The following is a 12,108-nucleotide window of genomic DNA, read 5'->3' as shown; positions in this document are numbered from 1 at the left end:
TGCGTCTTCTTACCGCACCTGCATCTGTCATCATTTGATCCGTGGCAGCGTGTACACCTGCAGACACTTCTTTAGTTAATAATCGGTTCAAAACACTATTTGGTGCACTTGTTTTTGTTGGGAGTTTAGGGGTTAGTTGTAAAGCCCTCAGTTAATTAGTGTGTTTGTTTTTAAAATCATCCATTTGTCACACATACAGGAGATTCTGAAGTTAAATGAGAATCTGGCTCTTGAGGAGCATGATCCTCCACACCGTCCAAGCCAGCAACTGGTACAACATCGCTGTCCTAGGGATCGTGTCTTCAGGCCACGTGTCAGCCTCTTTGGGATGTCAGATGCTGAGGTTGTCCATCGCTATTGGTTTACTCCTCATGTTATCTTGTACACCCTGTGCATTGTGCAGAGTGACCTTGAGCGAATGCGCCACATCCCGACAGCAGTACTGCCTTTGACCAAACTATTGGCGGTACTTCACTTTTGTTTGACTGGGTCGTTCCAGACTACAGTGAAGATCGTGGCAGGTATATCCCAGGCCACCTTCAGTCGTAAGCTGAAGGTTGTGCTCAGGGCATTCTTGTCGGCCATCTCCCAATTTATACATCTGCCACTCGATTAGGCAATTCTTTTGCGTATTAAGCGGCAGTTTGCCACCATAGCCGGCTCCTGAACGTCATAGGGGCAGTAGATGGGACACATGTGACCTTGGTCCCGTCCAGTGGGAATGCTTCTCTGTAATTGAACAGGAAGCATTTTCACTTGATTAATGTCCAGACTATATGTGACCTGTTTCTCCAGATTCAAGAGCTGGTTGTCAAATCGGGTGGGAATACCCATGATTCCTTTGCGTTTAGGCAATCAGGGATGTGGTACAGATTGCAAGAGAGGCAAGGGGGTGCAAGGCCACATGGAGATGCATGGCTTATTGGTAATTGGACTAATGTTTTTTATGTTAATAATTCATTATTTCATTCAATACAAACCTTAAGTTGAAAGTTAGAAACTCAGACTTGCCTTTCATATCTTTTAAAATGAACAATATGTTGTTTTAAGAACAACATTGATTAAATTGCACAATGGTTTTGACAGGCAATGGCAAGGAGCTTTCCATTATTAGTCCTTAACATTGATCCAAAAACAGTGGGATTATAGTGTTAAGTGGGAACAAAGGGGTTGAATAGCTCTGCACTAGGAATGGCAGAGAACCTCCTGCTAATTTTACTTATTATCTGGTGTAAAGTGTGCAGGATGGGGTGCTGGTGCTATAATCAATTAGAAGAAGAAATTGAACAGAGGTTAATGGTAGTAGGACCTGGCAGCACTCATTCCCTGATAAAATATAACTTTTATTGATTTATTAAAATGGGCCACCCGCCCAGAGAGTAGCGTGAAATATTAAAATCATGACATACAAGCACAAATACATGTGGTTAAAAACACACCCACTGGTGGAGGATTTAAAGAAGAATATTTTATTTTATAGAGAATATTCTCTTAATAATGTACTACAGGCACTTAGAATCAGATCCTGCGCCTTGACTTCTACTCTTGTAGCACTTGAATTTCTACATGAGAGGGTTCTCCTATTATTAATAGAGACATGCAGGGCCGCCGAGAGGGGGGGGGGAGCGGGTACTAATTACCCGGGCCCGGGCATGTCAGGGGGCCCGGCCCGGGCCCTTGCGCTGCTGCTTTTTTTTTTTTTTTTATAAAAACGTTTTTTTTCTTTCTTTTTTTTTTTTTTTTCTTTTTTTTTTGCAGGGGGGGGCTCAGTCGTTGGTGAGGGGAGCAGGCTAGTTTAAAAAAAAACCAAAACATACTCACCTGATCGCGGAGCCGGCATCCCTCCTCTCTGCTGCTCTGTGCTCCATTCAGACTGTCTAAATGCCGGGTGTGATGTCATCATGTCATGCCCAGCATTTAGTCAGTCTGGAGCAATGGAGCACAGAGTAGCAGAGAGGACCAAGAAAGGAGAAAAGGTAAGTGCAGGGAGGAAAAAGAGGGGGGGCACGGAGGAGTTAAAAAACGGGGAGGCAGCATGACAGGGGTTAAAAAATGAGGGGGGCATAGAGGGGTTAAAAACGGGGGGGGGGCAGCATGACAGAGAAGTTAAAAAATGAGGGAGGGGGCAGCATGACAGGGGTTAAAAAACGAGGGGGGGCATAGGGGGGTTAAAAACGGGGGGGGGCAGCATGACAGAGAAGTTAAAAAATGAGGAGGGGGCAGCATGGCAGGGGTTAAAAAACAAGGGGGGGACAGAGGGGTTAAAAAACGGGGCAGCATGGCACAGTGGGGTTAAAGAACAGGGGTCAGCATGGCACAGTGGGGTTAAAAAATGGTGGGCAGCATGGCACAGTGTGGTTAAAAAGGGGGGGAGGCATGGCACAGTGGGATTGAAAAAGGGGGGGGAGCAGCATAGTATAGTGTGATGAAGGGGAGCCAGATGAAGGGGGCAAAAGCAGCATGGAGGGCGCAGTGTGATCATAAGGCATGGCAATGATGAAGGGGCACATTATTGTAATATTGGAGCTGGAGGAAGACCTAATTATTAATCGTGGATGGTATTGATTTAACGCCAGGGTTGTTTGGAATTATCTAAATGTAGCTATTTTTTTCCAAATAGGGCCCCCAGCATTCCAGGATCCAGACAAGCCGCAACTAAAGAAACATGCAGCAACAGGTGGTGAAAGTGAGAAGAACAGGTAGGAGAGAACAGGACAGTATGTGAAATGTTGTGATTCTAGTAGGGACAATGTCAATTTTTGGTGAGTGTTGTGCCCAATGTAAGGTGGAGGCCAAGACTGAACTCTTTGTGTACACACTGCATTTTTTCTATACTACACTTTGGTGCTAGATGTCCTGAAAGCCAGGAGTGCTTGGACATATGTGACGCTCGTGCGAATTGAGAGCCGAGTGATTTTGATGTGTTAGCCACGCCCCAATGGCAAATTTGCCATGATCCAAAATGCACGGCCACAATCCCGATTTTTTTTTTACCATGCTCAGCTATGAGGGGTGCCAAATGAATTTGTTGTACCGGGGCCCTGAATTCCTCTTGGCAGCCCTGGAGACGTGTGTGGTTTAGAAATAGAACTCACACATGTATAGCGCCTGACTAATGATGCCAGAAAAAACTCCTCAGTATTAACACCTAGATATGAGTAGATGGTGCGTGCAATATTTGCAGTTCTATCTCTAAACCACACACATCTCTCTATTAATAATAGGATTACAGTGTTTACAAAGGTTTAGAAAATAAATCTTATAACTCTTTGGTTATTACCCAAAAACATGCAAAATTGGTAAATGAAGTAATGTGTGACCTTTTTAACCACAGATTGTTTGAACCACATGCATCAACATGTAGGTGCTGCCAGGGTAAAGGGGCCACAGCACTGTCATTTGGTGTCGTTGAAGGTGGCCATGGAGTTGCACCTAGGTGAAGTATAGTGTATTGTAAAATTACAGGTACTTTAAAGTGTGGGTGCAGCATAGATTTTGTGGGTATTTCAGCCTATGCAGTCAAAAGTTGATTTGTGTGTGTGGCTCAACAACAATATCAAATCCCCAGGTTTAAGACCTGGGGGTAAATGTATCAAGCTGAGAGTTTTCCGGCGTGTTTGAAAAACCAATCAGATTTTAGCTATCATGTATTTAGTGCATTCTACAAAATGATAGCTAGAATCTGATTGGTTGCTATAGGCAACATCTCCACTTTTCAAACCCGCCGGAAAACTCTCAGCTTGATACATTTACCCCATGATGTGTTTTTAATGTTAAGCTCTCCCAATGCTCAACAAACCAGACTTCCAAACATATAGCAGGAACCCACAATGCACTATTTCATAGAGAACTGTGTTAAGGCTAACAAGATCCCTTGCATGTTATGTTACACTGGCCACCTTCATCTGCAGAAAGGCATAAAGAAAGTGCATGCATTACAGTAATTTCTGAGCTAATATTTTTGCTGTAATTTAGTTCACTTTTTATCATTTCAACAGGAAGAGATGTGATGCATTTTGGGAACCTGCATTTCCTGTCTTCTGACACGTTAAAGATTTTTTGAAATTCAACAACCCTGCCTATGTGAATCTTTAATTTGGCCTGATTGTTTGGTCATAACCCAAGGAGCTTTATGTCAAATGCCAGTGTCTTATAGTGTGTATGTATTGTGGTGGAATTATGTATTAATGTCTCATAATAATAAATAGTACCCTGTTATAGTGTCAGCAATCACTACCAATAAAGTGTCTTCTGCTTACATATAACATAGTAACATAGTTGATGAGGTTGAAAAAAGACACCAGTCCATCAAGTTCAACCTATTTTGGATCTCCTGCGATCATGCACTTATATTTGAAATGGATCCAGAGTGTTAGAAACTCCCAAGTCAGTACAGTGAAACTCGGGAACTACTCAGAAGGCCAGGTGTTCGCTGGAGCCCCTAGTGGTGGGGACAGACTGGGCTGCGGGCCGACCGAGGGTCGAGTAACGTATACTGACTTAAAGGAGTTCCCAGGAGGGGACTGATTGGTGGACTGTAGTATAAGAAGAATCCTAGGTCAAAAGGTCACAGGCAAAGATGCAATATCCAAGGGCAGCGAAGGGTCAAACTCACAGGCAGAGAAGCAAAATCCGATTTCCAGGCAACAGGTCAAGGTCAGAAGAGAAGGGTCACAGGTCCAATAACAAGCAGGGGTCAAACACGGGTGATCAAATCTAAGGTAGCAGGAACCAAAATGGATAGCACAAGCAGGTAGCAGAACTGAGGACAGAACGCTATAACCGGCAATGAGGCAGCAGGGGTAAGCAGAGGGGGGTAGTCAGAGGGCTGGGCAGGAGGTAGCCAGAGAGCTGGGCATGGGGATAAGCAGAGGGCTGGCCAGGGGGGTAGCCAGAGGGCTGGGCATGGGGGTAGCCAGAGGGCTGGGCATGGGGGTATGTGTGTTATGCCGAGGGGTGTGAATGGGCAGGAGGTTGAGAAGGGGAAGGAGGCAGAGAAATGGATAATGGAGAATAATTTGGAATAGTGAGCTGTGGTGGTGGAGTAGGTGAAGGAGTGACATTTAGTGGAGTGTGTTGTGATGTTTGCTGATTCTGGACAATTTGGGTCAAGAGGGTAAACATATGAGAGAGAGTTGCATTTAAAATGCTCATGTGCTCATCAAATTTGTGCTCTAGACAGGTGAGAGTATTGGACATATTGTGAACATTAAAATCAATGGACTCAGTAGCCGATTCAAAGTATTGGCTTATGTGCGATAGTGTCTGCTGCCTCAAGAGTTGTGCATGCACACTTTAAGATTCATCTGAATTTAGGTTTGGTATTAAATTGTATAAATAAAATACACATTTGATAATCAATACAGGAATTACAGTCATTATGAAGTGAATACTGATAGAGGTGTCACATGTTTGTAAACAAAACACAAACATTATGTCACAACTTCTACTTAGAGTACTTGCTAACGTTGGAACAACTCTAGTAGAAGGTGCGGAATCCCAAGCGCCCCTGGTTTTCACAAAGAACCCCCGCACGAAAGTATGGGCTCTGCTGCAGAAGACACTGATTCGTATAGCGAAGCACAGAATGAGAGTAGTCAAGTGAGCCTGTCTGGTAACGTGCTGGCAATGAGGTACAAGGGAGAATCCAGAAGAGAGGTCAAACAATGCCAAGTCGTTAACTTTCGGGAGCAAACAATACACTGGGGAAATCCAAAGGCGTAGTCAATCAATCCGGTTAGTAAGGACACTGGAGATCAGAGGGTAGTCAGACAAGTCAAAAACACACTATGGCGCTAGAGCAGGAATAGACCTGATACTCTGGCACAGGCATGGGGAGAGGGGCTGCCTTAAATAGTGCTGACAGCCAATGGAGAGAGAGAGGTGTCGGCGCTGTCATCGGTCGTCGCCGCAGATTAGAATTTACGCAATGAGACACGCATGTGCAGTTTAAAATCCAGCCTGAAGCATTGCGTCTGATTGCCTGGCAGTCAAACGCGATGGGTGCAGAGACAGGCAGCTGTCCCGAAGGAGCAGCGGGGCGGCGCCGGACACATTAACAGACACCCATAGAAGATAGTCCAAATGTATCTAGAGGAGCTAATGGCATGTTAGGGGTGGGTCGCTGCCAGTATCAATTCAGCCCACCCCAACCAGATACTCTTCAGAAATCGCGAGACTCGCTCACTCCTCCAGTGGTGATAATATTATGTCCTGTGCTGGCTCTCCACCCGTTCCTTGAGGTTGCCTCCTTTGCTCTGTTATTTTTGTTTTAAATTCAGTTTAAAGTCTAACCACCTGATGATATTGCATCAAATTAACCATGGAACCTAACATTACAATGTTTACATTTCGACTGCAAAAAACAGACACACACACACAGCTACATGTGTGTTCATTGTCCTGGCTGGATAATTGTCTGAACGTGACATGTACATTTGGACAACTACTCTTTGACACTACAATGAACATTATCTAGGTACAAATGTGCCCTTCAAAAACACATGGCTTACATTGGTAAAATATGTGTCAAGGTAATACTTAACACTCTTTTACTATGTTTACACTTTACCCAAATAATTTAAGGATTGGTTCAACCTATTATTTTTACCTTTTTATCACATCCTTGATCGTCCGCCGACAAGGAGCAATGGCATTCACTTGCTGCGTGATCTGTTCCCACTGTCTGTTTTTCCAATGGCCGACATATACATGTATGGAACAGGGGCAAACGCAGGATTTGTAGAGGGGAGTTTCCACACCACACCACCAGTGGGCGTGACCAGTGCTTGGCTTCTCTCCAACTCCTCCTATCCCATAATATACATGGGCAATGCTGCGTGCAATACTGGTAGGTGCACACAGCTCTCCCTTTTCAAGCAGAGCCATGTGAAGCGGGAGCAGGGTCCAGCCATCTCAATTATACAGTGCCCCAGGCTTGGAGGAGGGTTTCCAGGCACTAGGAAACCCCCTCTCGGTTTGCCTATGTGGAAATTCTCTATATTTCTCTATATTGTTTGTCACACAATTCCACCAAAATCTCCACCTCTCTCCCTGTAAAATGTAATTGCCATCTCCTTTTAGCCCCCCTCAGTGCTTGGCCCAGCATCAGATATTTTATTTGGAAAACTAAAGAGAGATGAAAAAAGAAAGATCAAAAACAAACATTTACATTTCTTAACAACCCCCCCAAAACAAAATGATTGCATGTTTAACAAGAGCAATGCATTGCTCACAATCCTACATAGTTTGCAACTACATGAACATTAGAATATAAATGGTGGTGCATTTGAATTTAATATGTGTAGCATGTACACAAGTGGGCGGAAAAAGTCAGAAACTCACCATTTTTCTGCGCTCACATATGAACTAAAAAAAAAAACTTCCATTGTAAGCCACCCCAAGGCAGTTTTATAAAACAAAACATAGATATTGGCCAAAGTAAAAACTCCAAATTGGAAATGAGTGAATAACCTGATAATACATATGAGACAGCATCATAACAAACTTCAAACCCAAAAATAATGTAAACATTATCCAGAAGAGGTGTATGTAATTGAAAATCGGTCTAGTCACTTCTCAACCCACAGTAACGGCCCTTAACTCCCTTCTGAGAGCCGGATAAATTAAAGTAAAGTGAACAGATTTAATTCCTATAGCTACTTCAACAGCCTATGTTTCGGCACAGACTACTCACCCAATTCCAAATTCTGGTCCAGACGATCAAGCAAAAATTAGAAAATTTCTCAAACAACTCCAAAGAATCTAAGCAGAGGGCAAAAGCTAAAGATAAAGACTATTGATATTAGAGTGTTTTTTTAATAAAATTTTGGCATGTTAAAGATATTCCTTAAATACATTACAATGATTCAGGACATGCTATAGTATACTTACTCCTGGGTTTAGAGTGGAAAACCCAGTAGCAAAATGTAGCTCGAAATGTGTCACTTATCACCAGCATATACAAGAATACATGGCTCATGTAAAATGACAAATTGTACTAAAATTGCTTTATGTATAAACAGTGATTTACCTTCACTGAAAACAGCTACGTAATCTCTCTTAATACATATCAAAGTGTACTCACTGCAATAATGTCTTCCAAGTGTCCCACAAACAAATGTATCTGCCTTAAATCATTGAAAAAAAAGAGCATGACTGAAGGAAGAGCACAGCTGCTTCTAAATACCCATTGAATTTTGAATCCAGGTGTACATGTCTCATCCGATTTGCCAAGCGTAGTGTACGTCTCAACGCAAAAAGTTAACAATCCGATCCCGGCTGCAAGAATACTATGGTTGAATGACAGGCAGACATTTTACTCACAGGTATCCGGATCTAGGTTAGTACACTTTGTTCCTTAAAGAACTCTCTCATCGGTATACACCGATTTTTGGTACCATGTGTATGAACTCATTCCCTTCTGATCACACATAGTGATACCATTACAGTTGTCTTTGTGGAGCTTTTAATACCGGACCAGGATTACTCAGGGCATTCTTTCCAGATTTAGCTATCAACTTCTGGTATACATAATATCTTTTCACTGGTACCATGTGTATGAACTCATTTTCCCCTGATCACACATAGCGTTACCACTACTGCTGCTTCACACCATATTATTTCCACAACAGAAATTCTTTATAGCGTCCCAACCTGTGGATCCATCAAAATATTTAGTGTCCATCCGGATCTTTGCACCCTATTAAAGACTTTTTTCTGGATCTATTCGGACCCCGGTGCACCTGCTATTTATACACCTATTTACGGGACTCTAGCTGTACTGGTTTTTGAGCATATACTGGCATCCTTTTTACTTATGTGCAATAGTTGCATATATGCTATGATTTCTCTACACACTTGCATATACTATCCTGCCATTCCGAATGTATTATGATATCTGTATTCATTTCATTTGTTTGATGTGTGCTAATTTTAATATACATCTTGATTAACCATCAATCTAAGTTAATAAACAACTCTTTGGCGTACAGCCACTTTCTTATACCACAGATCTCTCTTTCGTTTACACATTACCATTTTAGCGCCTGGGAACCTACCTATTATATTTTACTCACGGGTGTAGAAATTATCCTCGCTCTCACATGCTCTGTTAACTGTTGAAGTCGTATAATTGGATGAACGAAAGTATATTGGTTTAATATTGTTTAGCCATGCAAATGTGATCCGTACGCCACGTAACACGTGGCGTGGTGCGTTCGCACGGTAAAATACGCACGCGCACACTCGCATTACAACATTTAGTTATTTATATAATTCGTATTCATATTGGTACCGTTACACTGTAATTTATGAGCAGATAATATTTGGTTTGTTATTAGTTTATATAATATGATTATATGTACATTTTAGTGTTATTAAAGGTTTAGGTTATAGTAAAGGTGTCATGCCTGATATCATATTGATCCCCTAATCATCAGCAGCTGTCCGGTGCAGTCGGCGAAGAGATCGCAAATTGCATACTTTAGTTATTGTTATTAGGGAATAATCCTTTGTATGATGCTGGCTATGAAAGGAGCAGACCCCCTGGAGAGACGACCCCCACCTTTGGATTCCTTAGATTGAATCAACCTATTACCTGTCTGCCCTGGACCCACCCAACGTCTGGACCTATAGAAACAATCTACGTCATCTCTATTGTTCAATTGTAACACTGTACTGTATATAATCATCGCTGCACACCCTTTAGTTCTCAGTCAACTCTGACACAGTATTCTAACAGATATACTGTCCACCGTGTCCCGTGGGTGCGCAGCGAGCGCATGCGATTGCATTGGTATGTATTTATCTTTTGGTATTGGCTGTGCTGTACTGTACTTTATCATAATATAATAATGTATTGAATTGTTGACTATTTACATCTGCTAAATAAATACTTTGGGCTTTGGAAACACATACAATTGATTGGGCAATGCTTATTTTAAAACGATAGAACTACTTTAATAATTTGGGGGCTCGTGAGTTTAGGAGTTACATTATCGGCAGGTATGCAACGCTCACGGTATTCGGTTCCTCAACAAAGGGTGGATTGACGGACGCGTCGCATAACAGGAAAGAACGCAATGTGTTTAAGACCTGGGGTTCACTGTGTGTTGCAAAACCGAATGTCCGTTGTTGCATAGACTGAGGGAACGCTAATAAGAATCTAGGGACAAGAAAGAAAAATGTTTTCTTTTTATTGTCGTTTTACGTTAACTGTATTGCATTGCATAGCGTATGTGTATTTCCGGCTGTGCGTACGCGAACTTCCGGTAGATTTTCCACGTGGTTAAACAATGGCTTTGATAGTTATACATGCATAGTATAAATCACTTGCGAAAACCTCTGGGACATTATTACTATTGTTGGGAATTATTTTATTTTCTGCGCAGAAAAGGTGTATGTCGTGTGATTTGTTGACTTTAAATACACTAAGGTTTTATCTATTGTAAAATAGAGTGTCAGTTGCTGTTTGACGAGGCAGGTGCCCAACTGGTGTACGGTATACAAGGCAGGTATACTGGGGGGGCGGAAACTGAATAAGTTTTCGCGACGTGCACCCAAGGGTAATCGCATTGTTTGCTGATAATTAGTATCTGTAAGCGTTGCGATTGCACCGCACGGCACGGATATTTCTGGGACCCTATATTGTGGCAGGATATTGTTATATTCCTGGGACCCTATATGGTGGCAGAATCCGTAATTGGAACTTGGGAGCAATGGGGAGGAATTACGTGGTAAGGCTGGTAATTGACTTTACCGGATGCCACCGAGCGTAATAATCTCAACAGATTTTGTTGGAGAGTCAGGGGTAATCGAGGAGCTGATAATCCCTTAGCCCACATTGATATTTCTGTATTAGGGGTCCTTGTCTAAGACAAGAGGAAGCGAGTGGACGCGGATTATAGCAAATACGTCCACAAGCCAGTAAAATATCTCTAGCGATAGATTGCGGGTGACAAAGTGTTGAGAGTAGTGGCAGGATATTGTATTATATTTCTGGAACCCTATTGTTCAACATGGGTGCTAAGCATACGCTAGAGATGGCCAATTTACTGCCTAAAGAAGGCCTTATTGATTCAGCGAGATTTCTCATGTGTAAGAAATATGGTGCATACGCAACTGTGTATTGTGACACGTGGGTCAAGATGACCAAAGATTCTGATAGGCCTTTCCCCACAATAGGGAGTTTTAATGCAGAGGTACTAAATAACGTAAAAGATAAAGTACGGTTGATTAAGTCAACGAAAGTGAGAAATGCACATAATGATTGTTTAAAGTCGTGGCAAATGGAAGGTAACACGTGGCAGAGCAGCGAATGCACAGCGGAAGTGAGTGTGGCGAAAAACGTGTGTTCAGCGGAAGTAAGCATACCGGAAACAAGCATTCCGGAAGTGTGCGTTGCTAAGCGTGGCGAACTGAGCGCAAACACGCCCCCGACAAATTTGGTCTGGGCGGATATAACAGCCAATACCAAAAAAGTGAAAACTGTAACTAGTAACTTGTATGTTGTTTTAAGTAATGTTAAAAGTAATGTTTCAGGACAAGGAAAGGGAACGGTTCCACCAGCAGGGGCAGCGGCTGAAAGTGGTGAGAATAATGTAAAGGTTAACACAGGGGAAGACATCCATTGTACTGCAGCAGCAATTTCAGCAACTAGTCATAGTGATTTGGTAGACTTACATCCTGTCTGCACTACAACAGTTCCCAATGGGAAAGCGGACAGAGATGGTGATGTTCCTTTAAAACATGTAGCAAAGCATGATCCATGCACTAGGTCTGAAACATTTTCAATTTTGTCTGATTTCCCTGATCCTAGGAAAGATTTGACCAAATGTCAGCAGTTTATTAGATATTATGGTAATGTGTACGAGCCAACTAATAACAATTGGCGAGTATAATTGAAGACCTGTCTTCCACTCAATACTGATATACAAAAGTTCATTAAGGATTGTATGTTGTAGGAGGATGAATCCTTAACCGAGGATTATAATCAGGACAATATTAGACAAATAATCACACGGTTGGCCATATATTTTCCAGTGATAGTGGACTGGAGTAAAGTTTTTACTATCAGGCAAGAGGATAGTGAAAATGCAACAGACTATT

This window comes from Mixophyes fleayi, chromosome 9, assembly GCF_038048845.1.
Source record: "Mixophyes fleayi isolate aMixFle1 chromosome 9, aMixFle1.hap1, whole genome shotgun sequence".
Taxonomy (NCBI): Eukaryota; Metazoa; Chordata; class Amphibia; order Anura; family Limnodynastidae; genus Mixophyes; species Mixophyes fleayi.
Note: the sequence above shows the minus strand (reverse complement) of the source record.